At 40.0% G+C, this 19,550-nt stretch overlaps 1 protein-coding gene and 1 long non-coding RNA gene across 18 annotated transcripts in view; both read right to left on the bottom strand.

Annotated features, from left to right (window-relative positions):
* Positions 1-19,550, bottom strand: part of kcnab1a (potassium voltage-gated channel subfamily A regulatory beta subunit 1a) — a 295,083-nt gene that overhangs the window by 75,952 nt on the left and 199,581 nt on the right. The window contains exon 1 of one of the 15 annotated variants that reach the window (XM_073929088.1): positions 2,352-2,437. The gene's annotated coding sequence lies outside the window, so the exon portion shown is untranslated. 15 annotated transcript variants of the gene reach the window in all.
* LOC141378746 (uncharacterized) lies at positions 3,649-9,569 on the bottom strand. 3 transcript variants are annotated; one of them, XR_012394036.1, is made up of 6 exons: positions 9,484-9,569; positions 9,004-9,386; positions 8,600-8,672; positions 7,355-7,439; positions 6,688-6,854; positions 3,649-6,589 (listed from the first exon to the last, which is right to left on the bottom strand). It is a non-coding gene; the product is annotated as an uncharacterized lncRNA (long non-coding RNA). The 3 variants fall into 3 exon arrangements; XR_012394035.1 differs by lacking the exon at positions 7,355-7,439 and having other exon boundaries at positions 8,600-8,699; XR_012394038.1 differs by lacking the exon at positions 7,355-7,439.

Raw genomic sequence — 19,550 nt, 5'->3', positions numbered from 1 at the left:
ATCTGTACTTCTACTGATGTAAAGGATGTGTGTACTTTTGCCATCTCTGGAAATAAGTTTGTCACTTCCACCTAAATCGACCAATGATTTTGATTCACATCACATTAGACTACATTTTCTCATCAAATATTGACCAATAAAATACTCTCTAGCATCTGACATGTCCCGCCCCCCTTAAGACACTTTTTATTTGATGCACTTGAGCTCAACTGATCTCACTGGCAGAGCTTCATTAAAACTAAACAATATAGGCTTTTTTTTTTAAACAGGGAGGAGCTATTATGTCCCACCCTTTCTCATCATCGAATAAAAAATACACATTTCAAAGCACTTCACTGTACCTTCATAAAACATAATCAACAATTTATACAATTTCTTACGATCATTGAGGTTGGAAACAGTTGTGCTGCATGTTTATTATGGCGTCAGTTTATTTTAAAGTTCTATTTAATGTGTACATTCTATAATTAGCACTAAGCATATAGACATAAAATAAACTGGGCAATAACTAGGCACTACGCATACACCTTTACCTGAATCTAACCTTCATACAATAGTTATCAGTAATGTATTGTGCAATTACACACATTCTATAAAACGTCTAAAATAAAATCAAAACTAGCATTTTATTAACACAGAAAATATGTTTTGATTATGCATTCATTTTTAAATGAATATGCATTAATCAATTTAAATCAGCAGCCTCTCAGTAATCAAAACCAGGTCACACACTGTGCTGACTTTGCTCAAAATCAAATCAAAATCACTCAGAAAAAGAACAATCTTGCAAGAATCACCGATTATATGCTGATTCTCACTAATAACATTTCACGTTGGAGCTGTTAAAAGTGTGTCAAATCAGGAAAGAGCACATGCCTTAGGGGTACATCAAATCATGTGTACATCCCTTAGTAACTGGCAAATGGATCTAACACTTCCTTCTCTAAATGTAAAAAAATCCACTTCATGTCTGTCAGTGTAACCTCGGCCTGAGGGACCTGATTACAAGCACAGCAGAATGACAAAACTTTTAAAGTGATGAAATGTTGAGGTGTTTACAGAAATAAAAGCCTCTGAAACTTGTTCATGAGTGACGTTTTGAGGTGAGCAGGCTTTGTCCTCGGGGCGTGGGAAACGATCCAAAGACAGAAAAGAATCAAACATTTCTTTTTCGCACACAAAGGCACACACACATACACATATTAACCCATAAGAGACCGACCTTGATTTACTTTACGAACCCTTTTACAGCTAAATCCAACTGGCAGAATCTTTCTGATTTAATCAATGTGCAGCTGCCAATAGGGAGCAAAAAAAGTAAAGAGGAAAAGAGAAGGGCTGACTGAAAAATGAAGAATTCAATAACTTCTTTGTTCTCGTTTCTACCCATCTAATTATCCTTAATCGCTAGGCATTAAGGAATCTTCATGTCTCTTTTGTGCAAAGAAATCCTACTTCTACATCTCTTGTTATGAAACACAATCAATAAGTGGAGACCTAGGGTGCCTTTTCATATAGTTATGAAACTTGTAGTTTAATCATTGTCATAGGAACTGACAATTAAACTGTAGTAAAGTGGTTGCACATTCATTGTTTTTAGCCAATATATATATATATATATATATATATATATATATATATATATATATATATATATATATATATATATATATATATATTTATATATATACTATGACTGTTATTGATGATGCTGTGAGCATGTGATGAAGTAATTAACTGCTAATCAATCACAATTTCTGATTTTTCTTTTTCAAACAACAGAAATCTAACGTTTTAGTAGAAAAATAGATACAATGCTATTAGTGAGGAAGTCATTTTGAATGTTTTTAAGTTTTGTAATTTAATAACTTTGTTCAAATAAACCCATATACGGTATATTACCTTGACTTTTTTCTAAATGTGAGTATATTCATGTTTAGATTATTTTTAAATTAAAATTACAAAATACAAAAGAGTTTTGAATGTTTTAAAAAAGTATTGAAAGTCTTAAATGTCCATAACAGTCAAACTAACCACATACATTTCAGCTACTTTTTTCCGTGACTTTAAATATGCACACTGTAGCAGCCCTTCAGCTTTCAAAGAATAGGCAGAGAGTTTTTGACGGGTGCATTTAAAAAGTTTTACTTGGATGCAATAAAGTTCATCACATAAATCATCGTCTCAGTTCTTTGTTGTATACACAGAAGCATCAAAAGACCAAAAGCACCAAAAGCACCAAAGCACCGTAAAACTAGAGAAAACAAACAAACAACATAGAAAAATAAACAACAAACATTTACAAAACATCTAACATTTTCCAAATAAATCAAACAATAAACAAAACATACCTCGCTCTGCTTGCCGAAGGGACACTAAAAGCTCAAGGCATTCTTCCGAGCTGTACCTGTTAGCTCGTGAACAAACGTGAATTGCTCTTACTCTGCTTTGTCTCACTTAAATCCTATTAGTCTAGAGCGCCCTCCTGTGGTGACTCCAATTAGGGCAAGCAAAGCGAGTACATTAAATCATGGGCAGTTACACTCCCACCAAATCATGGTATGAATCAAAACAAACAAAACAAATATCATACATGATTTTAACTTCAAATTTAACTCACAAAATAAATCCACATACAAAATTAACATTATTTGTCTGATGCAAGAAAGTTGCAACTAATCAATCACTCTCAACTATAACAACCAATTTTTGGATTGGTCGCTCAATAACTGAATGTGAAGAATGGTGCCCCAACCCCGTTTTCTGTTTTTGTTCTCCTGTTTGAACTTTAACGCGTCTAACAAGGCCATCGTTACCTGGAAAAACCTCAACAACCCTACCTAACTGCCATTTGTTTCTAGGAAGCATGTCATCTTTAATGATTACAATGTCATTTACTTTAAGATTACGTCGAGGTACGTGCCACTTCTGTCTTGTGGATATATTCAGGAGATATTCCCTTTTCCAACGACTCCAAAACTGTTCAATCAAGTACTGAACCCTGCGCCACCTTTTTGTAGCATACACGTCTTCCTTTAGAAACTTCCCTGGGGGAGGAAGAGCAGTCTCGGATTTCATTAAAACAAGATGATTAGGAGTTAAAGGTTCTAGTGATTTTGGGTCATTTATTCCATCCACAGTTAATGGTCGACTATTAACAATAGCCATCGCTTCATAAAACAATGTTCTTAGAGAAGAGTCATCCAGTCTACCAGGGCACAAAGAAAGAGTAGAATTCAGCACATTACGCACAGTCCTAATTTGGCGTTCCCAGACACCTCCTGAGTGACTAGCTGAGGCAGCATTAAAGATAAACTCACACTGATTTTCCGCAAGATATCTCTCCAGTGTTTTGACATCCCATTCCTTAAGAGCCTGTTTGAATTCATTTCTAGCTCCTACAAAGTTTGTACCACAGTCGCAATAAAGTTGACGAACAGCTCCTCGCAGACTTATGAAACATCTCAAAGCATTAATGAACATGTCTGTTGATAGGTCTTCAAGCATTTCAATGTGGACTGCTCGTGATGAAAGGCAAGTGAAAAGAAGGCCGTACCTTTTGTACTCCTTTCGTCCCTTTTTTATAATAAATGGACCAAAACAATCCATACCCGTGTAGCAGAATGGGGAAGAGGCTTCAGTACGTTCTTTTGGAAGTTCTGCCATTTGTTGTTCCTCCACTGGTCGCCTGAGTTTCCGACATTGAACGCAATTGTAGATTAACTTAGCAACCGACTTACTGCCACCAATAATCCAAAATCCATGTGTCCTGAGTTCCATAAGCGTTTGGGACCTTCCTTGATGGCAAATTTTGCTGTGATAGTGTTTTAGAATAAGGTTGGTAATGTGGCTCTCTTTGGGCAAAATTAATGGATGTTTAACCTCTTCGCTAAGAGATGATCCTTTCAACCTTCCTCCAACACGAAGACCATTTTTCAAGATGGGATCCAGGTGGAAAAGTGAACTGGACTTCTGAAGAGCCTTACCTCCTTGGATTGTTTGGATTTCTTGGGAGAAGGCTCGTTCTTGAATAAGCTTAATCACAGCCTGTAATGCACACTTGCGTTCTTCAACGGTGACAATATCCTTAAGACATTTCTTCCTTAATGCTAGCCTTTTTATTCGAGCAACAACATTGATTAGAGTTCTCAGGGAAGAGAAGTGGCCAAATCGATCAAGGAAGTTAGCAGTATCACTACTTTTAGTCAGCCGTACCTGTACAAGTTTGACTTCAGGATCTCCTACTAGTAATTTAGTTGAAGTGTTTGGAGCTGGACACACTTCTTGGTCCCATAAAAATGTAGGTCCAGTCATCCAGTTAGTAGATCTCAACTCTGAAATGAGTAAACCTCTAGAGGCATGGTCAGCAGGATTTTGAGATGTGTTGACATGATACCACTGGCTTGTATTTGTAATTTCCTTGATCAATTGAACACGATTAGCGACAAACACGTGAAACCTTCTTGCTTCATTGTTGAGATATGCAAGAACAACTTGTGAATCAGACCAAAAGAACTCTTGATCGATCATCATTTGCAGTTCAGCTTTTAGCAAAACACTCAGTCTAGCAGAAACCACCGCAGCAGCCAATTCCAGTCTTGGAATACTCTTGATTTTTATAGGTGCCACTCGAGCCTTGGCCATTACTAGGCAACAATGCACTTCATTTTTGTCACTCTTGACTCTTAAGTAGGAACATGCACCATAACCAAGGTTGCTTGCATCTGAGAAATGATGCAACTCTGTCAACACAATCTTACTAAAGGACGAAGGATAGTAACATCTTGGAACAGTAAAATCTTTCAAGTCCTGGAGACTATTTTTCCACTCCTCCCACCGTGGAATTAAGTCATCAGGGAGAGAATCGTCCCATTCCATATTTCTCTGACAGAGCTCCTGCAAAATGCACTTTCCCTTCAAAAGGAAGGGAGCAACAAATCCAATGGGATCGTATAAGGAAGATACAATTGACAAGATACCTCGACGTGTTGCAGGCTGATCTTTAAGTTGAGTGTTGAAACTGAATGTGTCATCCTTTGTAGACCACTGTATGCCAAGAACATGCCCAGATGATTCAGAAGTCAAATTTAGTGGCTTAGAAGAAACCGCCCACTCTGACGAATCCACACAGCGCAAGACATCTTTCTCATTTGAGTTAAACTTATGGAGACGTAACCCTCCAAGCTTGCACAGGGTTTTAGCTTCTGCAATCAAATCTTTAGCTTCCTGTATAGATGGAACTGAAATTAAGCCATCATCCCCATAAAAGTTATTATTCACAAATGAAGAGGCTTCAGAATACTCAGATTTGTACTTCTCTGCGAGATACTTCAGGCCAAAGTTCGCACACCCAGGAGATGAAGCTGCACCAAAAAGATGCACAGTCATTCTATATTCAATGGGCTCTTCTTTCAAATCCCCATTCTTCCACCATAGGAATCTTAAATAATCTCTCTCTTCAGGGGGGACATGAAATTGATGAAACATCTTTTCGATGTCACATGTCACAGCAACGGCTTCCTTCCTGAATCTACAAAGTACTCCCACCAGAGAATTAATCAAATCTGGACCAGTAAGAAGAGTATCGTTAAGAGATATGCCACAGAATTTTGATGAGCAATCAAATACTACTCTTAACTTGTCTGGCTTGTGAGGGTGGTAAACTCCATGATGGGGTATATACCAAGCTGTTTCTTTATCAGGTATTACTGGAGCAATCTCTGCATCTCCCTTGTTGAGCATTTCTTCCATAAAAATCTTGTAATTCTCATGGTACTGTTGATTTGACCTTAACTTCCTACCTAAATGCTGCAGACGTAATAAAGCCAGCCTCTTGTTGTTAGGGAGTGAAGGTGGATTACTGCTCTTGAAAGGAAGAGGTAACTGAAAATGTCCATCTTCTTTATGCTTGATGTTATCACTGAGATAACGAATAAAGCGGACATCTTCCTGTGACACATATTTGTCTTCATAACTTTTCTCATTAAAGTCACACTCCAAAACTTTCAATACATCATTAGCTGTTGGAACTCTCATTTCTTTCACAGACACTCGATGAACAAAACTTTGACTTCCTTGTCTGTCTAAGTGGGGATTACAAAGACCGATAATGCTCCAGCCCAGCGCGGTTTTCTGTGCAAAAGGCTCATTTTCCTTACCGATTATGACCTCTAGGGGAGCCAACGCTGAAGGGCAGTCATATCCAATCAATAGTCCTATATCACAACTCTGAAGTGGTGGCATTTCATTGGCTATGTGCTTAAGATGAGACCAGCATAATGCAGTTTTCTTCGTTGGAATGTGAGCTTTATCCACAGGAATGAAATCACACGTATACACTTGAGGTATTTGGATACATTTCCCACCTTGAAGTCCTCGGATTCGCAGACCACTAACCTTGTTACTTGAAGTAATCGTGTCTGTAGTTGTCATAGTACTGAGTTTCAGCTTCACCGCTTGACTGCTCACTTGCAGCTCATCAATAAAATCCTTCAAAATAAAGCTTGTGTCACTTTGTGTATCGAGTAAGGCATAGGTAAGGATCTCATTTTGTGGCTCTTCTACTGTGGAGATAAACACTGGAACAATACTAGAAGTAGCAGAGACATGTTGTGTTACTGCATAAGACATTGCCCTTTGGCCCTCTTGACTTGTATATGCTTCTGATGTAATATCTGCTTGGGATACCTCTGAATGTTTGCGTTTATCTTCGTGCAGACAAGTTGGATGACGCAGTCCACATGTTCCACAAATATGCCGTCTCCTACAGTCCCTAAAAATATGCCCTCTTCTCAAGCATCCAAAACACATGTGATTTTCACGAATGAAAGATCTTTTATCATCCATGGGCTTCTCTGCAAAGATAGGACATTTGACGATACTATGCATTTCACTCTTACACACAGAACATGGTAATGTTACCTTGAATTCTGGTCTTGAATCTTTTACTTGAGCCTTAATATTGAAAGCTTTTGCTCTTTTCAGATACTTTTCATCTGGAACCTTTGAACTGGCTAGCAGTGGAGAAGTGAAAGGGTTGCAAGCTATCTTTGATTCCTTCTTCAAGAATTCAGCAAATTGCTTAAAACTTGGATAGTCTCCTGTCATATCCAACTCTTCAACAACAATTCTGTTCCATTTACGGACAATCCATTCTGGCAACTTCTTAAGCAACTTGTAATTTTCCTCACAATCATTCAAGATGGACAAACCTTTGACTTGTGGAATAGCTTCAACACAACCTTGCAAGAAATCACTGAACTCTCTCAAGGAAAATGGATCGTTTACTCCCACCTTGGGCCATTTCATGAGTCTCTCTCGAAAAGCACGCTGAATAATGAATGGGTTTCCATACCTCTCCTCCAAGACTCTCCAAGCACCCTGATATGTATCATCTGAGTTCTTATAAAAGAACCCTTCTACGGCCTTACGAGCTTCTCCTGCAAGATAGGTTTTTAAATAGAACATTTTCTCACTTGCTGGGATGGATTTACAATCAATGAGTGCTGTGAAGGACATTTTCCATTCAATAAACTTCAGAGGATCGCCATTAAAAGTGGTTGGTTCTGGAACAGGTAAACGACTTATACTTAAGGAGTTCACTAATGCTTGAGCTAAATTCTCAGTCTCTTTAGTTTTCCTTTCTTCTTGAAATGTTTGTGAAGGTAATGGATTTATCACAGGATTACGTTGAGGTTTGTTAGAAGCTTTTCTTTGTTCAGGATAAATGACATTTCCGGTCTCGTCGTCTTCCAAACTGCTCTCTTCAAGACAACTTTCTGCATTGTTATAAGCTTTCACTCGAGCTGCAGCTACGTTGACATCTTTTTCCGCTTGTAACAATTGCAATTTTGCTTTTTCTTCTTCTAACTTGGAGCGAATTTCAATTTCTTTCTGTTTAATATCCGCTAACATTCTTGCTTCTTCCAGCTTCCAGTCATTCTCCAGTTTAACTAGTCGAGCTTGCTGATTGGAAATTTCTTGAATGACCCTTTTCTGCTCTACTTTAGCCGCAAGTTCTGCCTCTGCATCAGCTCGTTTACTTGAAGCTTCAGAGGAAGTTTCTGAGACAGCTGACAAACCTTCTACAGTCTGTGACGATACTGAGATAATGGTCTCTGTATTGGTACAACCAAATATAGACTCATACTCCTCTTTGTTCAATATCTGCCTAACTCTCTCTTTAACTACTTCCCTTTTTTGAATGACATCAACAGTTTCTATTCGTTTGCTCACCAAATCACAAATTTCTGTACTCAATATGGAACAAACATCTACTCTTCTTACAATCTCTGGAGTAGCAGTTTGATTACGCAGTAATGGGGCATAATGTTGAGTGACAACATCCTGACTAGTTTGAATGTCTTTCAAAATTTGCTCAAGCTCTTCACATGTGCATAAGGCTTTTAATTTACATCTAATTTCTTTAGCTGTCTGCTTCCAGGAAGTATAAGCTTTATTAAAGGCTTTCTCGTGCTTTTTTGTCTCTTGTTTTTGCATTTCTAAACCCTTTTCTGTGGGATTTCTTTTTCGAGAGCTTGATCTTGATCTAACCTGTTGCATTTCTGTTGTACTATTCAGATCTTTATCAAGAACTGACCTTTGACTTGCTTGTGCCGCCATTTGCTCCGCTGTGTCGTCCATTTTGTCTGTCTACAACTTAAATCAGCAACCTGCTTACATCAGACAAATTTAAACACCTAAAATATTATAGCAAAGGTAATAAGTCAAAAATCACATGTGCAACAACAGTATAAACTCTTAAACTTTAAGCACTTTAAAATTGCAAACATTTGTCTAATACATGCATCATGAATATAAGCCCAACATTACACAAACACCTTGAAGCATGAGCACTTAAATCATTAGTCACTCCTCATTCTCAAACTTCAATTACTGCATACAAATTCAACAAAGCATACAAATATAAATCCTTTTTTTTCTTTAAAAATTGCAATTATCCCAAAAGTAATAAATAGATAAATATTTTTCCTTTTCTTGTACCTCTGAGTCCACAACGTTTGTTTGCAGTCACCTTTCAGTCTTTCATGAAGAGTTTTCCCAGTTAACCGTGTAAAGTCGCCGTCCTAGTGTAGATTCAGTCTGTTGTAGATACCATGCAGTGCCACAGACGAGATGAAGGCTTGTAACATGACACTCATGTGATGAATCACCAACGTGATGCAAACGCCATGTGTAGCAGCGAGTTTTACTGTAGCAGCCCTTCAGCTTTCAAAGAATAGGCAGAGAGTTTTTGACGGGTGCATTTAAAAAGTTTTACTTGGATGCAATAAAGTTCATCACATAAATCATCGTCTCAGTTCTTTGTTGTATACACAGAAGCATCAAAAGACCAAAAGCACCAAAAGCACCAAAGCACCGTAAAACTAGAGAAAACAAACAAACAACATAGAAAAATAAACAACAAACATTTACAAAACATCTAACATTTTCCAAATAAATCAAACAATAAACAAAACATACCTCGCTCTGCTTGCCGAAGGGACACTAAAAGCTCAAGGCATTCTTCCGAGCTGTACCTGTTAGCTCGTGAACAAACGTGAATTGCTCTTACTCTGCTTTGTCTCACTTAAATCCTATTAGTCTAGAGCGCCCTCCTGTGGTGACTCCAATTAGGGCAAGCAAAGCGAGTACATTAAATCATGGGCAGTTACACACACTGTCTAGCAACTTTCTGCTAGCAAAAACATAAATTTACTAGGCATTTTCTGTCATGGCCTTGTAACTTGTACACAAGTGTAGGTTATATCACAAAATATCTAATATTTTAAGAACAATGAAATGACAACTGATATTCTAAACTTCTAAAATCTTATCAGAAGCTTTTAATTGGACGATCAGAACAGTATGGAAAACCTAAGGCCCCATTTACACTAGTGCATTTTAGTTTTAAAACGTCGTTTTAGAATAAAACCGATCCGTGTCCACACTAGCGTTTTATCCAGCGTTTCTGAACAGCTCTCCGTCCACACCAAAACGCTGAAAACGCACATCACGTGACCACACACATTCTCAGGCAAGCGCTGCAGCCTATCTACCCAGATGAGAGCTCTGCTCCTCAGACTGCAAATCAAGCATCTCCTGCTGGATCTAATCTCACTATATTTAATAAACGTGATATTTCATTTATCTTGTTGTCTATATCTCACAACATATTTCCCGACATTGGTCATTGGAATCTATTACTTGTTCTCAGGTAGCGTGTTTTGGCTAGGCGCAAAGATAGATTAATAATTAATGTAACCACGTAGCCTACATTCTGTATATTGACTTATTGCTTGCCTTTATTTCCTATAATGTATAAACTCATTGTATGTTATACTTTTATAATGGCCATTATTGATTATTAAAACTGATATTCAGCAAAGAGGGTATGTTTCATATTTTCACAGGAATTGAAAGGAGGCAATTAGGCTCCGTTTTGTTGTAAATGTCCACACAGTGAAGATGACGCTCATATATGCAGCACAACGCCTCAACATTTTTGCTGTCTGTTAAGTTTCTAATATCAAAATGAAAATAGGCAGTTCCTAAAATCATGTTTTCATTTTATTGTTGAGAAAGTGAAAAAACGTAGCCAGGGTGATGTGAATGAAGTTATAAAGTACACTGTTACCTTTTGAAGATTTACCCATGTCCTCGGTAGTCTGTTTTCCTTATTAAACTAAGGAGGGGGAGACTGCAGCCTTGATCAAACTTGCGAAGTCTCAACTTACTAGAAGAGGATGCAGGACTGAACTGTCTGTAACGTTAGGCTACTTAATATTGAGGAAAAGCCCCAATCAGATAGGCGAATGTCGGCAGCTCCGCCTCCGTTTTCAGATGTCTCTGTTTTCCCCCTTCCACACTGAGACGGAGCAGAAGCGTTTTAGAATGAAAAAGGCCTCTTTAGTGTTTATAAAACGCTCCGTTTTTGGCACTCAAAAACTCTGGTGTAGTGTGAACGGATGGCGTAACCGTAGCAAAACTTATACATTTTCAAACTAAAACACATTAGTGTAAACGCGGCCTAAGTAAACTCTAAATTTACTTTGACTTGTATTTCATTTCAGACTATACAGCAGCACGTTATTTATTGTGTTCCTTAATTTTTTTGTTTTGTTTTAATTTTGGTTCTCGTAACACACAAAAAAAAATGGATCAGTAAAGTAGGGATGGCTGACGTGAAACTGACGTTTCGACACTGTGTCGAGATCCCGAAGCATGATCCGAAACACCCAGGTCACGTGACAAAAGCGATTCAAAGCATCGATCATTTCAGAGGCGTTTCAAGACCCGGAGAATCTGCATTTGACAGGCATGATCTTTATTATGACTCTGTCTAGTATGGCCTAGATGGACCGTGCGTGTGCACTATGGTACTGTATTTCAAATTTTTTTTGGGTTCGAATCTCGACTAGTACAAATACTCCAAAATCATGATTTTATGTATTTTAATCATGTTACTGTTTCATGGTGTAGCCTAGATAGGATACAGCTGCGGATATGCCATCAATTTAGCATAATTTTTGTAACACTGTAAAACAATAATTCATATTTTTACAGTACTGTGATGGGTTTAGGTTTTGGATAGACGTTAATAAAATACAATGGGAAATTTAATTAATAATATAAATAATTATTGTTAACTTCTGGCCACAACTGTATCTGATCTAGTAACAACCCTGTTTTATGAACAAAACAATACAAATTTATTTACAAGGTGTTTATTCAGATGTCAGAGCAATGTTGAAACAAAACGATACAATAACAAAGCATTACCAACTGGTATTAAAGCATTTCAAAACAATTGTGTCAGTCTGGATTCGAACCCATTATTCCCTCATGGTAGTCACAAACTCTAACCGCTCGACTAAACCATTTGACAATTCAAGGCTACAAAGTGGGGTTTGATACCTCAATTTGCTCAACTGTTCTTTGCTGAAGCTGTTTCAGTGAAATACAAATAAAATGACCACTAGGTGTCACCGTAGAGTGGTGTTTCAAAACGTTTCGAAGCTTCGACACATTTGCTTCGATAGTTTCAGTGTTTCACGTAGCCTCGCTCTGCCCACCACTATAGTAAAGCATTTACCACTTTGTAATGTTGTCATTCCTTTTCACAACACTTAAGTGAAGTTTATTCATAAACTAATTTCGAGAGAATCACGTGCTTATGATTTATCACGGCCGGTCTCGCATTTGCTAATCACTATCTTCCAATCATATGAGCCCTAAGCTACTATAAATAGCCACAGTTTTTCAGTTCACTTGATTTTCGTTTGGAAGAAGCAGCTTCACCGTAGCTAGCTCCGTTGAAGAACCAACTCTAAACCAGCATGGACAACCAAAGCAGCAACAAGCTACAATCTTCAGGATCTTCGTTTGGAAGAACGCTCTGCTCCGCTCATCAACTACAAAGCTACAAAAGCTTCAATCTACAATATACAATCTAAAAGCTTCAATCTACAAGCTACAATATACAAGCTACAGCAGCAACAACAACAACAACTACTATTATTACCATTTCAAACAACTCCAACAATTTCATCAACAGCTTAAACAACAACACCAAAACCTTCCACTTCAAAGAGCCTCCACAACATATCTGCTGTGTCTTCAAACTTATTTCCCAGCAAGATATCAGCCAAAACTCCAAAGCTATTGCAATAAAACTGAACCCTTACCTTCTCCTAGCAGTACACAAGCGATCCATCGTTTAACAGATTGTTTGCTGGAATGTGTTCAGCAGAACAGCAGCTCCAGCCATAAACAATGTTGAATTTGATCAACAAAATGGCCGCCAGGCTTTTTGCACCTTTTGCATGGCCTGACTGAAACTCCTTAAGCCAATAGCTGTAAAGAGAAGCGTCACCATCCAATGAGCTAAAAGACTGGAGATGGTCCCGCCCTCTCTCTTGACTCTGTTGCAAAAACCTTATGAATGAATAGGCCAGACACGCTTGTAAATTTAGTTAAGATTAAAAAATAAATAAAAAATAAAATAATAATAATAACAATAATAATAAAAAATAAATAAAAATAAAATAAAATAAAAATTCCAATAGACATTTAACTTCTGAAAAGATTATTACCCAACCAGTAAATATTAGCAAGCTATTGAAAAACATTATGCCATCAAGCACAGAAGTCCAATTGTAATATGCCAGTGACTCATGTGTTGATATACAATGCGTCATATAAGATTATATAGCAAGTTAGTCGGATGTAAAAAACGGCAAAGAAACAAACTTCCCACTTGAGTGTTTTAAATAGAATTTTAAACTTCACTATCACTTCACATGCTCAGTCTTCAAGAGGTACCCATTTTCCAGGACCACCAGACAAGCCACATCCCATATCCTCAGCTCTCCATCCATCTGTCATCCCGTGGGGAGACGAACACCCACCCCTACCATCCTTGCACATTGTATCAATGAAGCTATCAGACCATGCATTAACAAAAGCGCTTCCAATTCCAGCTGCCCATGCCCTTATTAAGATGCCTCGCATGGATATCAACTAAAACAATTTTCATGTCTGCCATACTTGTATTATTTTGCAAAGATTTAATTTCTGATTCTCTTTGTTTTTTCTATTTTAGAGATCATGACTGCTGGCTCCAGAAGCTGACCCTCATCCAACCTATTACACTCCACATCCTCTTCACAAAGGATACATTCCATTTTTCACTTTATCTAATCTGTCCTAACCTGCAGTCTGCAACCTCCGAACTTGAAACCCTCGATTATCTTATTAAAAAGAAATCGACAACAACTTCATGAATGGACCATTCAAGGCTCCTCCATTTAATTTCTCGCGCATTAGCCCCATTGGTGTCGCTACTCAAAAACTTTCTGGCAAAAAACACCTTATAGTCGACCTTTCGTCCCAACACAATTGCTCCTTTCCTAGCATTAACAGCACTATCCCATTGGACGAATATTCACTTAACTACCACGACATTGATCAAGCGATCTCTCTCATAAAGATAGCCAGTCGTAACACCTGGCTAGCCAAAGTAGACATTTCCTCTACCTTTAAAATCATGCCAATCCACCCAGACTTCTGGCCCCTTTATGGCATTTATTGGCGCAATCAATTCTATTTTTCGGATGCAAAAGCAGCCCAAAAATATTTGACATGATGTCAAAAGCTTTATGCTGGATTTTGTCAAATATTTACGGAATCCCATACCTCATTCACCTTCTAGACGATTTTTTTATTTCCCCCCGTCATCTCCTCCAGACAAACACCTAACGATCACCCAGCAGGTTTTCGCTGATCTCGGAAGGACTCAGTACTTCAATCGAATTTCTGGGCATTAATCTAGACTCGCATAAATTCCAAGCATCCCTTCCTAAAGAGAAAATCAATCGAATAATTTCTCTATCCCAAATTTTCCTTGAAAAACAGATGTGCACACAACGAGAACTCCTACCAATTCTCGGCCATCTAAATTTCGCTATGCGCATCATTCCTTTCATTTCCCACCTCCTTCAATTATCCACCACAATTCATGGTTTAGAAGAAACAATTTTTCTCTCTAAACCCAGTCGCGATGAACTCTGCTTATGGATCTCTTTCCTTAAACAATGGAACGGCTGTTCCTTTTTCTACAGCGAGTTGATAGCATCCCCTATTGACATTAACTTATACATAGACGCTGCCCCTCCAATAGGTTACAGTGGCTACTATAAAGGACACTGGTTTGCCTCAACATGGCCACCCCAATTGTAATTCCATTCCAAAAGACCAATGTTCTTCAGCCCTCTTCGAACTCTACCACTTTCATCGCAGCAGCCATCCTGTGGGGGGACGAATGGTGTACATCTAGCATTCTCTTTCACTGCGATAAGGAAGCTACAGTGCATTGCATTAACAAAGGGCGCTCCCACTCCCAATCGCTTATGCCATTTTTAAGACATCTTATCTGGATATCTGCTAAAAAAAAAAAAAAAACAATTTATCATGATTGCTGAACATGTACCTGGTTGCAAAAACTAAATCGCTGACTCTCTCTCTCGTTTCTCTTTGCAGATATTCTGGCAACTGGCCCCGGAAGCAGACCCTCGCCCAACGCCTGTCCCTCCTTATTCAGAAACGATATTGCCATAAACCACCCACTTCATAATCTTCATCAAACTTCTCTATTCTTATCCTACAAGCAATAGCTCTCAGAACCCTCAATGCATACCTCACAGCATGGAATTCGTTCAAACAATTCTATACCATGCTAGACAACGCATTACACTCAAAATCCTTACCTCATGCATCTACACCCTCCGTAAAGGTTACATTTCCTCCCATACAGCCCGCACCGTAGATGCAATGTTTAATCTAGCATTTTTGGGTTCCTTAGATGTTCTGAATTAACAGTTACATCCAAATATAACCCTCTACTCCAGCCCACTATCTCAGATCTAGCTTTGCAAGATAAGGAAACCATCTCTTTCCTTATCAAACAATGCAAAACAGATCAATTCCAAAAAAAGACACTCTATCCTTATTTTCAATATGCCTTCACCTACCCGCCAGTTTCAAACCCTCCTAGCCTAACTTAACCAAGAAGATCTCAAGAGGCTAACCCTCTAGCCCTGCTTTTTACTGATGACGCTAACCGTCCAATATCTCGATTCTGGTTTCAAAAACGCCTTAAAGAAATCCTTCGCCTATCAGGCTTTCCCCCAGAGCCCCTTTTCCAGCCACCCATTTAGGATTGGCGCAGCCACTACAGCAGCCTCTAATGGGCTCTCCCACCATCAGATCCAGACCCTTGGTCGCTGGTCTTCTGAAGCTTTCAAATCTTACATTCGCCTCAGTAAATACCACCTCAAGAAAGCCCAACAGGCTTTAACCAACCCCCAAGCCCTTCCTCACATGACTCCGACCCCCAAAGGCGTCTAACAGAGCCTCGACTCTCGCAAGAGTCATCCAAATCAAAACCCTGTAGAAGCCCATTTGTCCCCCCTATGGCACCCTTACATGTTTGCCAACAGACTCCCACAAGGGCCGTTGCAGTTAGCATCTTCCGCAAGAGTTATTTACAGATGTTAGCGTTTGTATCCATATGTTCTCTGCGCATGTGCTGTGTTTGTACGTATGTATAATATTTGTGCTTGCTCCCTTCTTCTAACCTTTCCAAACTTTTTCCTTATAACCCTAGCTTTCAGCCTCTTGTTCATTTTCTTCTCTACACTCCACTCCCAACTAAACTCTTCTAAATCTACCTCAAACGATCCTTCTTCTCCTGTTTTGACCCCACCTCCAACCTCCGACACCCGCAGGAGCCCCCTCGAGCTCCAACTCTTGCAGGACTTGGCCAGAGTCCTTTCAACTTCATGCTGCTACCTATCTTCTCCTGCCTAGACTCTACCTCCAGGCTCTGACCCCCGCAGGGGTCCCCTCAAGCTCCAATTCCAGCAGGAATAATCCAGAATCTTAAACTTCTACACTCTACTTTCAACTACCTCTCTTCTCCTTTTTTGACATCACCCTCTAAGCTCTGACCCCCGCAGGGGTCGCTCCGAGCCCCAACTCTCGCTAGAGTTACCCAGAATCCTCTCTTCTACACACTGCTACCTATCTTCTCCCATCTACACTCTACCCCCAAGCTCTGACCCCCACAGGGGTCCCCTCGAGCTCCAATTCCAGCAGGAATTATCCAGAATCTTCACTTCTACACTCTACTTCAAACTACCTCTCTTCTCCTTTTTAGACACGACCCTCTAAGCTCTGACTCTCGCAGGGGTTGCTCTGAGCTCCAACTCCGGCAAGAGTTACCCAGAATCCTCTGTTCTACATTCTGCTATCTATCTTCTCCTGTTTAGACTCTACCCCACAGCTCTGACCCCTGCAGGGGCCCCTTTGAGCTCCAACTCCCGCAGGAGTTACCCAGAGTCCTCTCTTCTACACTCCACTTCAAACCACCTTTCTTCCCCTTTTTAGACAACTTTCAAAGCTCTGACCCCGCAGGGGTCCCTTTAAGCTCCAACTCCCGCAGGAGTTACCCAGAATCCTCTCCTCTACACTCTACTTCCAACTACCTCTCCTCTCCTGTTTAGACATCTCCCCCATGCTCAGACCCCCGCAGGGGTCCTTTCGAGCTCCAACTCCCGCAGGAGTAACCAGAATCCTCTCTTCTACACTCTACTTTATTTACCTCTCTTCTCCCCTTTAGAAGGGAGGCCCCCTTTTTTACCCATCTTACCACATAAAGTCCAGCCCCCTTACAGCTCCAGTCTCTTTACCCTTCGTAACCGGATATAGCTCTATTCTCCTACTTTTTGGGGGGTTTTTCCTTTAATACGCGGCTGCTGTCCCAAGCGATTAATTGCTGCATTTTGGGGAGTTCTGAGATCCACCGAGCTCAGGCTCCCCTCTTGCTCTGCCAACGGGAGGAAGCCCCGGGCTCAAGGAGCCCTTGAGCTCTGGGCTCTCTCCCGGGACAGCATGCCAAACAAGCTTTTATAAATCATCAGCTAAGTGTGAACTCTTGAAGTGAAGTTTATTCATAAACTAATTTCGAAAGGATCTCGAGCTTATGATTTATCACAGCCGGTCTCGCATTTGCTAATCACTATCTTCCAATCATATAAGCCCTAAGCTACTATAAATAGCCACAGTTTTTCAGTTCACTTTATCTTCGTTTGGAAGAACCCCCCCTCCTCCTCCCCTATTCTCCTCCTTTACCTCTGATTGGGCGGCACGGCGGCCCAGTGGTTAGCACTGTGAGCCCCACAGCAAGAACACTGCCAGCCCTGGTTCCACAGGACCGGTGGGTGTTTCTGTGAGGAGTTTGTATGTTCTCCCCGTGTCCGCGTGGGTTTTTCCCGGGTTCTCCGGTTTCCTCCTACCATCCAAAGACATTCAACATACATAACAATCAAGCTTTGTCTAATCCCTTGTTTTCCCTTAGCTACCGCAGCAGGGGAGTTCTGAGATCCACTGAGCTCAGGCTCCCCTCTTGCTCTGTCAACGGGAGGAAGCCCCGGGCTTGAGGAGCCCTTGAGCTCAGGGCTCTCTCCCGGGACAGCATGCCAAACAAGCTTTTATAAATCATCAGCTAAGTGTGAAAGTGTGAAAATATATTTAGGGATTGAAGACACCAAGTAATTAAGTTTTTCAGGAGTAATTTTGTCCCATTCTTTTTGTAAACAAGTCTTAAGGTGGACAACTGTGTGGGGTCTTTATTGTCACATTTTGCACTTCAAAATGCACCACAGATTCTCTGTTGGAGACAGGTTGGGACTGCAGACAGGCCAGTCAAGTACCTGCACCCTTATCCTCCACAGCCAAGACTTTGTAATGTGTGCATAATGTTGCATCCCTGGAAAAGAAGGCAGCATATTGTGCACCAAAGTCTTTATTTAGTTTTCAGCATTAATGATTCCATCACAGAGTTACTTTTGCCAAGAGCACTGACACAACCCCATCCCATGACAGACCTTGACATTTGTACTTATTGCTGGTAACAGTCTAGAATGTCCACAACATCCATTTCTCCCTACAAACTCCTAAAATACTTCAAAATATTCATCTGACCACAGTACACGTTTCCACTGTGTGATGGTCCATCTCAGATGCATCCAAGCCCAGAGAAGTTGACAGTGCTTCTGGACACTGTTAACATAGGGCTTCTTTTTAGCACAGTGCAGTTTTAACTGCTATTTGTGAATGCAACTATGAATTGTGGTACTTGACAAAGGTTTGCTAGAGTAGTCCTGAGTCCATGTGGTGATAACTCTTATAGATGAATTTGATGGACAATTTTTGATGCTGTGTCGCCTGAGAGATTGAAGATCACAGTTGTTCAGGTTAAGCTTGTTACATTGTCAATTCCACACTTAAATTCTTCCAGATTCCTTGAATCCTTTAATTATGTAATGCACTATTGTAAGTAAAATATCAAAAAGTCTTTCTATCTTCTTTAAGGAACAATGTTTATAAATATTTCAATAATTTTCTCAAGTGTTTATTTGCAAACTAGTGATCTTGAGGTCTGTAGCCGCAGGACCCGACCAGATTTCTTGCGATGCGGGAATACGTGTGTGTGTGTGTGTGTGTGTGTGTGAATGAGAGAGAGTGTGATGCTGTTGCTGTCTGTGTGTGTCACTTGCTTGGTGCTGTGTGTCTATGTGTGTGTGTGTTTATACAGACAGCTTGTTATAGGCTGTCTGGACTCTGTATAGCTGGGTGGTTTTGGTTTTGTTCTCCCCAGCCTGTTAGCGGGAACAGGTGTAGCGGGTAGAAAACAGGGCTAGTCGGGCAGCGGGACAACAAATGCTGAATATAAGCGGGAGCGGTCGGGTTCGGACTAAAACCTGGCGGGAGCGGGATTCAAAATTTTTCCGCTCAGATCTCTAATCCTCTGCCCATCTTTGCTCCTAAAGGACTAGACGTTTCATGTATGCTGCTTTTGTACAAAATCATAATTACAATCTCCTGTTGACATCACATTTTTCAAAGAACACCATTATTTAACCAATTGACCTGATTACTAGCCCTAAACTGCTCCTGCGCCAACTTTTTTTGGAACGTGTTGCAGGCCT

This window comes from Danio rerio, chromosome 18 (genome assembly GCF_049306965.1).
Source record: "Danio rerio strain Tuebingen ecotype United States chromosome 18, GRCz12tu, whole genome shotgun sequence".
Taxonomy (NCBI): domain Eukaryota; kingdom Metazoa; phylum Chordata; class Actinopteri; order Cypriniformes; family Danionidae; genus Danio; species Danio rerio.
This window is presented reverse-complemented; position numbering and strand designations above follow the sequence as displayed.